At 38.9% G+C, this 12,304-nt stretch overlaps 1 long non-coding RNA gene across 1 annotated transcript; it reads left to right on the top strand.

Annotated features, from left to right (window-relative positions):
* Nucleotides 1-8,340: 8,340 nt before the first annotated feature.
* Nucleotides 8,341-9,812, top strand: LOC311281579. The gene is made up of 4 exons (XR_014625819.1): nt 8,341-8,500; nt 8,685-8,749; nt 8,916-9,010; nt 9,379-9,812. It is a non-coding gene; the product is annotated as an uncharacterized lncRNA (long non-coding RNA).
* Nucleotides 9,813-12,304: the final 2,492 nt, after the last annotated feature.

The raw sequence follows: 12,304 nt of genomic DNA on the forward strand, positions 1-12,304 counted from the left end.
ACTTAATAATTTGGAACATAAAAACATATTTTTATGTTTAATTTTAAAAGGTTTAATTAAAGCCATACATTTACATTTTTAACTTGCATTTATTTAAGTTGTGGTAACAGGTACCCTGAATAAATTTTTGAAGTGAATGAACACATTAGTGGGCCAAGTCTCAAAGTCTTATTCCAACATAGAGTGGAAAACTAACATTTAAACTTTTGGTATTTATACTTTCATGCGATTCTGTGGAGTTGTGCAGGTGACATTAAACTGATTACAGCACCTTTGCTGGATCATTTTATTGATGTCAAAACCTCATTCTGAGTATCATCAACTGACTAGCAGAAATAGAATAGAAATAGAATCTGGGAAATAATTTAACAATTCTCACATGAATTGCAAATCCTGAAAAGTAGATATTGGTGATATATTTACCTCAAATAAAAATGTAATTACATTGTTTAAAAATACACTATATGGCCAAAAATAAATGGAAACCTGAAGACCACAACCAAATGTTTTTGCAGAGTAGTTTTGTATATCAAGATTATCTCTCCACCCATATACATATTGTATATTTATGGAACCATGACACCACAGGTGGCATGTGACATGGACACTTTGGTAAGACACTCTAGCCCATGGGGTCAGCAACAGGCTGAATATAATAATATCTGGCCCACGCCCGCAGCCAGATTATTTCGATAGCGGCTGGTTCTAAAATAGATCTGTTATGACAGCAACAATTACTCACAAAACTTTGGCTTTAGTGATTTTGCCTTCAAAATAACGTTTTTGCAGAAATATTTTATTTTGAGACGAATTGAGAGCTTTTAATTTGAAAAGTTCTGAAAGACATTCAAAAGAGTCTGTGGATCGCTTCGTTGCAGATAAGACACACCGCTTTGCATTCACAAAACTAGGTAGGATGAAAGCATAGTTGTCTTTCCATTCTTTTTTGTATGCCCTTTTCGCTGCCCACTTTCCTTTTTATTCTCTTTGATAGTGGCATTTTATCTCACCAGCTAGCTTAAATGTTAACATCACTCTGCACACGATAGCGTACCTCCAGCACACAAACAATAAAAAATGCAGTTTAGTATGTGAGGATGCCATGGAATAATTCTGAGTGTAAAAGTAGGCTATGTCAAATAATTATTACACAAAGTTAGGCTCCGTTGTGTAACAAGCAAATTAAAATGATACACATTTATTATTCACAATATGGAAAGAGGAAATAAAACATAGTTTGTTAACAGCATGACTCAAGTCCTTTTCTTTTTTGAGTTATTTTTATCCATTCCACATCTCCCACATATGTGTGTTTTAGCAAGGTGGTCTGTGTTGCAAGTTGGTGAATGAAGATACCCGGACACCGCCACACAAATGTGGCTTTTTTTTAATGACTGTCCTACTACAGGATTTAACACAGAATAACAGATCACTACCAGTTACAAAAGACACTGTAACAGTCTGTCACAGGGAATTGTAGTTGCATTTTTCATCAATTAATTTCTTAAATTATCCTTTGACTATGTTCTGGCCCGCAATCTAGTGGTGAAAATGTTTTATGGCCCGATGCCAAACTTACTTGCCCACCCCTGCTCTAGCCTATTGCATGTGCAGCAGAGCCTGTATAAACCCAGAGACTGCGCACATCTTCCTCTTTTGATTCCACGCAGCATAGTGAGTGGTGAGTATTGTTTTGTTTCAGGTGACAGTGTACAGGTCCTCTTGCCACATTAGGTGAGGGCAGAGAGCTTGCCTCTTGCACCTCTCAGGATTCTGTCACCATTGACTTGTAAATAGAAAGTTGTGGAGACCGTATTGCATGCCGGCCGTAAGCTGGTTGTTTACGCGGTGAGCGTTCCCTCACATTGTGATTACTCCCAGTTTCTGTGAGTATGAACAGAGTGGATGTCATTGTGGTTTAGCTGGCTGTTAACGTGGTGGTAATTTCACTACTACAGGTTTGTATTAAGGGTGTATTATTCGTGTGGGATGCCACTCTCTATTCTGTCAGAATAAAAGCCAGAATAAGATTAATCTCATGTAGCCAGACCTTCAGACTGATGGCAGGAAAGGAAAATTATTGGAACACTATAGCTTGGCAGTATAATGTCCAAGAGTGGTCAAGGTCATTTATGGCATTAGCTGCAAGGCGGCCATGCCTCTGCAGGATGTGCATGATTACTATCCCAGCAGGTTAAGCCTCTGACGGCTAAGATTAATACGAATGCTGGCCATTAAGTTTGCATGACGGGCTGGAGCATGAGAGCCAGCTGACTTCAGAGAGTTGGTCAGGCACAGAGTTAGGTTCAGGTGAAGCCTTGTCGGATGTTCTAGAGGTACCCCATATGACTCTGCTCTATATGAGGGAGATATGGACACACAGTTATCGGTGGATGAGCAGACAGAAGTCTCTGGGCCGGCTCAAGGCTCATCCAATTCAAGGCTTGCTTGACAGGGCAGCCAAGGCTCTGAACATACCTCCCATGGCAGAGAATGTTGGCACTCCTTCACCTTTTGATGGGCCAGATAGGGCAGGGCACTCAGCCCAATTTGTGGCTCCAGTCTTCCTGGAATTTGAGAGAAAATTGGTGTCTCAGTGGGCATGTGCTAATAAACCACCCTTTGTGTACCGGGAATGTGAGACTTTAGCCGCCATTTAATATGTGGACAGGATTGGCTGTGGGCGGCACCCGACAGTGGACCAGCCTATTGCTGCGTTGATAGCCCCCAGTCAGACTGTCCAAGTAAGAACTGCAGGGAGATGGATTACATGCTGCATTGCCTGCATGCGGATATGGAATAGCAAATACAGGTGCTATTTCGTTTTTTTTTATCAGAACCATGTGTTACAGAACCTGGGTCAGTCTGACACTCCTGAACAGACGGCAAAGCTGAAGTTGGTTTCTTTAATGCTCCTTAGGGTTTTCAAAGCTCAAGGCCGTATGTCAGGGAGGGCTATGGTGGCACTATGGACCACCATTTATGGCTTACCCAGTCTAAGCTGTACATTCTTACTGGAGTTGGCGTTGGTGCCTTCTGCCATGTTTGGCCCCGGATCTCTTGAAATGCTACATCAGGTACAAGAGGCTGGCATTTTTGCGCAATAAATTAGGGGCTTCTTGTCAGTAGCTAGGGGAACAGAATTTAGATGTGGCAGAGTTGATTACAAACCGAAGTATCCTCCCACAATTTTAGAGGGGGCGGAGGACTCCAAACAGGTTAGGTGACCTTAGGAACCAGCATGAGGGCGCTAGACACAGCAGAGGCTGTGACCCATATAAGTCCAGGAAGATCTAAATCATACAGACGGGGACGAACGGATAACATGCCTCAGTCACGTCTCTGATATTTTGCAGAACTCAGCCAGCTTTCAGCATATCTCAGCTCACATGGCAGCCTGGAAGACAATTTATAATGACCCATGTGTGGTCTCAACCATGTGCCAGGGGTATCACCTTCAGTTTGCAAACAGATCCCCTCTTTCAAGGGAGGTGGTCATATATTCAGTGTCATGCCAGATACAGAGGGCAGCATTAGAAAAAGAGATTTCAATGCTCCTCACAAAGGGAGCTATTCAAGAGCTGGGAGAGAGCAGACGGCAAGCCTGTTTTGTTCTCTATATTTCCTAATCCCGAAGAGAAACGGCAACTTTCGTCCTATCCTGGACCTCAGGGGCCTAAACAAGTATCTTCTACATTTGAGGTTCCGAATGTTAACAGTGCCAAGGGTAAAACAGGCCATTCAAAAGGACAACTGGTTTGCATGTATAGACCTAAAGAATGCCTATTTTCAGATTCCAATCTGGGAAGGGCACAGACAATTCCTTCGCTTCGCATTTGGGAGCAAAGTATTCAAATTTTAGGGTTCTCCCTTTTGGCCTGTCTCTCGCCCCAAGGACTTTTACCCAAAGCATGGATGCAGATATGCTATCCAGGAGAGGTCCCACACATGGAGAGTGGAGACTACGCCCAGAGGTTGTTCAGTTAATCCAGCATAATTTTGGGACGGCAGATTTTTTCTGGAAAAGGAAAACACACAATGTCCCCTCTTTTACCCGCTGGAGGGAGAGCAGACTCCCCTAGGAAGTGATGCAATGTTGCACGACCGCTGTATCCGCTATTTGGGTTTCTCTCTCCCCTCATTTGGAGAATTCATGCAAAGGAAGTCAGAGTCAATCTACTGGCACCCAGATGGCCATACATGCCATGATTTTCTGACCTTCAACTGGTCTTACAGGGGGCTCTCTTGGAACTTCCCCTCAGATGGGATCTACTGACTCAGGCCCAAGGGATGTTGAATTCATCCATTTCCTCAGGGACTCAGGCTGTCGGCCTGGCCCCTGAGAGGGCCCGCTTCCTAGCAATGTGGCTCCCCCAATCAGTGGTGCACACCTTACAGAGTGCAAGGAAACCATCTTCTAGGGTAGTATATGGCTATCATTGGTGGACATTTCAATCTTGGTGTGATGCCAGAGTCAAGCAAGACCCTGATTCACCATTTTCTTAAGTGAGCGGGATGCCTTAGGCCTCAAAGGGCTATAACCGTGCCAACTTGGGATTTGGAAAGGCACGCAGATCTCAAAAGGTGTCGATGAAAACCGTCTTCCTTTTGACTGTATATAGTTGTACAGTTGTCAAGTCACCTTCATTTATATAGCACTTTTAACAATATGAATTGTTCTAAAGCAGCTTTAAAGTGATAATATGAAATTACAGTAACAGAGATTATTTTGGCTTTACAGCAGCTCTAGGATTAAGTTATTGTCCAGCTAAAGTTAGTTTTGATTGATTGATTCACTTCCGTTGCGAAGATGCAACAGAATCCAGAATTCCAGTTGTGTACAGTTAGTTTGGTGGTGATTTCTTTGCTTTATCACCAAACTAAACCAGCAGGCTCTCCCTTGTAAGGAGAGCTACACAGTTATTATATCGAGCCTATGTCCTATCCGTAACGTGTCTTATAGACTATCCCATACATATGCAATATGTATCTGGGTGGAGAGATATTCTCGATACGATAGAGAATAGTGGGTTAGAGTGCAACTGTGGTTCTTTGAGTGAGAGACTATCTTTCCACTAGATGGTCGCTCTGAGAAGTTTGTCATCAAACTGCATTACGCTTTACACGTTCACGTGGTGTTTCCATACTTTACCACAGCTGAAGTGAAATAAATACAATATTTGTCAAATACACAGACTTTTCAGAGACATTTTCATTCAATACTTTATGTACTGCTGCGTAATACAGTGTCTGTTTGTACAAGAATAAAGTTTAAAGGGGTGATGAACTGAGAAATGAAATTTTCCTTGAGCTTTTGACATATAAGAGATCATCATACTATAATAATATCCTGTAAGTTTCAGAACTGAAAACTACCTTGTTAGTCCAATAAAAGCTTTTATAGACATCAGGCTCAGCAAACGACTCGTTTTTCAAAGTGGGGAACTATGACGTCAAAGAGGATAAAACACCGCCTCCACAAAAGAAGATCAACGCCTACTTCAACACGGCCTGTTTAGCCCCGCCCACCGATTCGCCCAAACATGCTAAATAACATAGGACGACATGATAATTGCTAAACCAGATCGAGCTACTTCCAAGCAATAAACATGCTGTTTACTAAATATTGTGTAGTGCCTGTTTGTGGAAGAAGACAGTCTGCATAAGCTTCCTTAATTCGGATTCCAGCATGGTTAAACTTTATTAAATCAGTCAATCACAATTTCCCGACGGATCTGCCAGCAACATGTAAGTAACCATGTGTATTCTAATGCCTGATCTGCGATCAGCGATTTCTGATGTGTAATTATTCAAGTTCAGATATCTTTCTCTTAAAATCGTTCAATACTATTTATGCATCAGTGACTAAACGATCAACTTCACATAATTTCTCGTAGTATTATGAAAATAATCTTTTTTAAACTGTTATTAAATTATATACAGAAAGCGATCAAAGAACGATCCCTTTCCATTCGCCCAAGCTGTCAATCAAACAGCACAGCGCGAGCCGCGAGAGCTTATATCTGGACACTTACCAAACTCGTGATGAAATAATGACACTGTTACACTACACAACAAAGCTCTTACTGTGTATTCACATCGTGTTTGCATTGTGATTTGGTGTAAGCATTTGTGAGAGTGCAAAAATTGCGTTGCAATGATAAGATCTTTATTCACGCGATCAACAGACTGTCCCAGCTGGCATTCGACTGACCTTAAACGTTTAAATGTGGTTGAAATAATGTCAGTTTATGGAAAAACATTAATTCAACGTCAAAACAATGTTGAACACCAAATGGTTGAAATGGTGTTGTTAACTCACTGTGGATTCAACATAGAAATATAAATAAAATTTGAGTTGTACGTCAAATCAACATTTTTTTTACAACCATGACTTTTAAACATTTTGTTGAAATATATCAGTAGAAAAATAACGTTGTTCCAACATCCAAACAATGCTGATCAATTAACTGTTGAAAAAGTGTTGATGCATGAATAATGATACAACGTTGAAAGATCAACTCTGAATTAAACGTTTGTTAAGTAACATTAATTCAACGTCAAAACAACGTTGAACACTAAATGGTTGAAGTGGTGTTGTTAACTCACTACGGATTCAACATAGAAATAAAAATATTTTTTTTAGTTGTACGTCAAATCAACATTATTTTTTTACAACCATGACTTTTAAACATTTTGTTGAAATATATCAGTAGAAAAATAACGTTCCAACATCCAAACAATGCTGATCAATTAACTGTTGAAAAAGTGTTGATACATGAATAATGATACAACGTTGAAAGATCAACTCTGAATTAAACGTTTGTTGAGTCGTGATTAAAGCGCTTTCTAACGTTACATCTTTTTTAATTTTAAATTTTTTTTTTTATATTGCATAACACATTTGTTACAATTTGCCGAAAAAAGAAATTGATCTTGTAATACATCATTTAGATACAATTCATGTTTTCATAAGGAATAAAAAATAAAAATAAATACACATCAGCCAATAGAGATTTGAGACGCTTTCTACATCTCCTGGCATACTTTGAGAGCAACTCCAGTCTGATTGATCATTTTGGAATATCGTTCAACACAAGAGCTTGATTGGAGGACGGCGGTTGTCCATCACACAACTGTGATTCTATTGGCTCTGACGGTTCCAGACAACACCCGATTGCGCATGCGCGAAGTGGGTCTGTGTCGTCATCATCAGGAAGATTCTGACCTGGACCGGTTCGGAATGAATTTGGTGGTAACATCTCAAACGGTAAGAAAAGTTTTTGAAGTCACATTTTACAACTAGAAAATCCCTAAATAAATGTTGTGTGTGCCTGACTCTGTCACATATATTAATACGTATTGTGTTAATTAATATTGTGTGTATGGGCAGAGACTAGTTTTACCGCGAACCGCCGTTGTGTGCTAGCTAACCGCCAACCGCCGTTCTCTCTGTGTGTGTGTGTGTGCGCGCGCACGCATGCGCAGACTAGTTTAACCGCGAACCGCCGTTGTGTGTGAGGGAGTGTGTGTGCTAGTGTTAGGGATGTCTCTGATGGTCGAACGCGGCACATTGACACACTTTCCATCCACAAACTTTAAAAAATAAGGTTGAGATTTCACATTCTTCTTCCTTCTCTTTTCCAGAGATTTGGAAGAACACGACTTGAAATTCTCCTTCAATGGGTGTTGTCCCCATACCTAACCCAACCATATATTTGAATCTGAAAGTAATTTAACCCTTAAAACAAAAATCATTTACATTTTTGTAAAATTTAAATACAAGTTGATGTGGAAGATATTATTTAAAAAATGATGAGCACAGCCCTCATTTGATTGAATGTTTTTATGACTTATTTTAAAATTAAATGATTTTCTTTATAAAAAATTTAGGCTTAAAAATATTTAGTTTTTATATTTTACACTCCCAGATGTATCACAAAAAATGGAGATGACAAAATGCAAAATTGAATGAGAATTGAATGTGAAATCTCAACCTTATTTTTAAAGTTTGTGGATGGAAAGTGTGTCAATGTGCTGCGTTTGATCAACTAGAACAAAATTAAAAATTGCTCCACTGGCAAATTTTTCTATTTATTTTGTGAAAATTTGCATGAAACAAGTGAAAATTGTCTAAATACAAGTTACTTTTTAATGTATGAGATTATTTTGAATAGAAAATAGACATTTGACTAGAAATATCATAAATATTCTTGGTAAAATTGAGTTTTTGCAGTGCATTTTTATTGGGCAAATGAAAAAACTTGGATCTTGTGGTGTAGAGCATACTCAATACATTATAAAAATAATAATCAATCGCTTCTTTTTTTGGCTAGAATTCCAGAAGAGAGTTCTTCAGCTCCTTGTCGAAATCAAGGATACAATTCATGTTGCCACCTCATCTGCTGGAACAAGTTATGAAGTGAAGCCGGCAAAGACTGAAGAAGAGCTTGAAGCTTTAGAGAATCGCTTGGAGGACAAGAATGAGGGAGCAGAACTGGTAAGTTTTAAATAATTAATCTTGTAAAGTGCTGGCAAAGTTTCATTATGACAATTGGCTTGTTCACTTTGGTGACCACTACAAACTCCTCGTCCTCATCATGTGCCTGCTTTGTGGAGGTCTGGACTCTACTGACCACTTTTTCTGGTTATAATTTTAATTTCTTGTTTCTTGTTCTTTTCAGAGTAAACATCTGAAGACGTTGGGAGGCGTTGATGCTGCAGACCATGTGAAGAAGTCAATGGCTGCGTAAGTAACTTTATGTTCCTTTTTTGCATTAGTTTACAGTGATGTTCCCTGTCATATACTGTCATGCACTCCCCCCACACACCCACTTACTCACTCTCTGCTACATTTTCATAATGAACTTGATTGCAATATAATATTCTAATATAAATCTGTTTAACCATGGCAGAACTATGACAAAAAAAATGATGGCCATAATGAGCCTCAGAGGAAGAAGTGGGAAGGTTGCCTTCATGAAGACCTGTCTCTACAAGATAATCTGTGGTAATTTTGCTTTAACATAGTAGTTTTGTAACAGTGTTTTAAATAATTGAATATAGTAAGCAGAATAATAATTCATAAGAAATGAAGAAATCATTTTAGTTGGAGGACTCTACAGAGCATGCTCTAATATTATATATAGTACTCCATTCTGGGCTCTAGACTAACTTCTCTACCGGCAGCACTGGTTACTACCAACTGCCTTTTGTTGCTTGCCCAAGCACATGATTATCAATGACCTTGCACATTGATCAATACTAATTTATATACTTGAAACATTGGCAATTCCACAAAAGTTGATATTTGCAAAATATTTTAATTTGAGAGGTTAACGTTTGCTAATACTGATCTGTTTTTCCCCCTCTCATCAGACGGTGTCTTGAGCTCATTTGATACAACTACAACAAAAGTAGACGAATACATAGCCAAATACTTGAAATATGCACCAGAGAGGATAGGTGGCGGTGGCAGAAAGAAGTAACAAGAAGGGAAGATTTAACCAGCCGTGTTCAATGTTGCCCAATGTTTGGTCCGTTTTTCTAAAGGTTAAAGTTCAACACATGTGTAAAATGATGTTGTGTGAAATGTTGGCACACTTGCAGCCATGCAATAAAGCATGTTTCTTACGTCAGTGAAATGTCTTTATTAATCTTCTTCCTGGTCTTGCTTCGACCAATTGGCTTCTTCCTAGCTGACTGTGCGTGTCCGCAAACTTAGTGTTTATGTATCCATTTCAAGGTGTTTAGTGTTATTGTTGAACACATCAATACTTTAGTGAAAACAGTTTTAACAAAAACTATGTTGAAAAGCAGGACTTTACAGTGACGTTGAAATTTCAACGTTGATTGGATTTGCAAAAACTAAACCAAAATCAATATTGATTCAATGTTGTCGAATTCACCCATGTTGAGAAACGTGACGTTGTAATGACGTTGCTATTTCAGCGTTGATTAGATTTGCAAAATCTAAACTAAAATCAATATTGATTCAACGTTGGCAAATTCACCTATGTTGAGAAACGTGACGTTGTAATGACGTTGCTATTTCAACGTTGATTAGATTTGCAAAATCTAAACTAAAATCAATATTGATTCAACGTTGGCAAATTCACCTATGTTGAGAAACGTGACGTTGGAATGACGTTGCTATTTCAGCGTTGATTAGATTTGCAAAATCTAAACTAAAATCAATATTGATTCAACGTTGGCAAATTCACCTATGTTGAGAAACGTGACGTTGTAATGACGTTGCTATTTGAACGTTGATTAGATTTGCAAAATCTAAACTAAAATCAATATTGATTCAACGTTGGCGAATTCACCTATGTTGAGAAACGTGACGTTGGAATGACGTTGCTATTTCAATGTTGATTAGATTGACGTTGGAATGACGTTGCTATTTCAACGTTGATTGGATTTGCAAAAACTAAGCCAAAATCAATATTGATTCAACGTTGGCGAATTCACCTATGTTGAGAAACGTGACGTTGGAATGACGTTGCTATTTCAACGTTGATTAGATTGACGTTGGAATGACGTTGCTATTTCAACGTTGATTAGATTGACGTTGGAATGACGTTGCTATTTCAACGTTGATTAGATTTGCAAAATCTAAACAAAATCCAACGGTTATCCAACACTGACACCTGACGTTGATTCAACGCTGACACTACGTTAAAATGCCAGCTGGGGTCTGTCATCTGCTCAGTCAGTGCTCATCATGCTGCAACCTTTCATGCGATGTAATAGATTTAAATATAATGCTTTAAACGATACTTTTCACGATTTGTTAATCTCGATAGCTGTAATAGTAAAAACGTAGTAAAAGTTTTCGAGAGAGTTCATGTAATACTAGCTATTTCATATGCAAGCATGTCAGCCAATCACAGCAGTGGGCGTTTGCACTGCAGTCTCACAGCAGACACGCCCCTTAAAACGGAGCGTTCAAATCTGAGGCTGAAATCAGGCTTGGAAAAATGGCTTTTATTTATAAATTATGACAATTTTTGATGTAAAAATCATACTAACATTATAAGGGCACCCCAGGAAACATTATAAAATAATAAAACAATCCAGTTCATGACCCCTTTAACATAAGCCTATACTATCAATGAAGTGGAGTCTTCATTTTTTATCAGTTTTATTTTGATAAACATGACACAATATAACATCGTGGCTAATGAAAAGAGATTTTACTGATTTATGAGCATTAGTGGAACTGAAGGTGTGAGAATAAACATGAAACACGTGATCGTTGTCATGCGGTGGATTTGGCCAATCGTGGAACAGTTGTGTCGTCAGAGCTAGTGTAGCCGCTGTGGAGAAACTGCGCTGGCTGAGTCCTCCGACTGCTCTCGAATCGCTCTTGCGGTACTTTGATGGCATACTGTACGTCACAGTCACGTGGCATCGGCGCTGTATCAAGTCTGACAAAATTTCTAACCAGCATGCACTGCTTCGTGTCAGCCACCGATCGGTCTGCGCAGAGCTGCATGAAGTCGAACAAGCCTATAGGCTCTGCTGCACATGCAATAGTCCAGAGTGTCTCACCAAAGTGTCCATGTCACATGCCATCTCTGGTGTCATAGTCCCATACATATGCAATATGTAGAGATAATGGAGAGATAGTCTCTCACTCAGAGAACCACGGTTACACTGTAACCCACCATTCTATATGGTAATATTAATTTAATGTTTATTTATGTTCTGTGATACAGTACATCTATTTGAGTTCAGTTATGGATTTCATTTGTAAATTGAGCATGCATTTGTGTACTATGACCTCTTGGTCATTTTACAATTCAGCTCACAGCAGGAACTCTGTCTAATTTATCAGAATCTCTTACTAAATCACGTTCCTCTTAATCTATCCTATGGAAACTATCATGATTTATTTTGACTCTTAGCTCTTGTGGGCTTCATCCATAATTCTGTATATTTCTCCATAGTCTACGTCCTTGTCCTAGTACTGGTCCACTTCCATTCTTACATGACTACATGCGTAATTCTCACCCAGTTACAGATTCATAATGGCTGTTCTTCTTGCTTTAAAAAAGACATTGTTGTACAGTATGAGAAGGTCATTGTGCAATGAAGGAACGTTAATCTATTTTCACCTACATCATACAATGTTTAGCAGTGCATGTCGTTTTCTCAGAAAAGACAAGAACATGAGAGATGAAGTGGAGTGACAGACTGGAAATAGATTGAAATTACAGTCACTTTCCTAGTGAAAAAGCACAATTTATTCGTGTGTATGTACTTTAGTATAACTAAATGTATTTGTGGCCAGCACGGT

The sequence above is a fragment of the Rutilus rutilus genome, assembly GCF_951802725.1.
Source record: "Rutilus rutilus genome assembly, chromosome: 2".
Classification (NCBI taxonomy): domain Eukaryota; kingdom Metazoa; phylum Chordata; class Actinopteri; order Cypriniformes; family Leuciscidae; genus Rutilus; species Rutilus rutilus.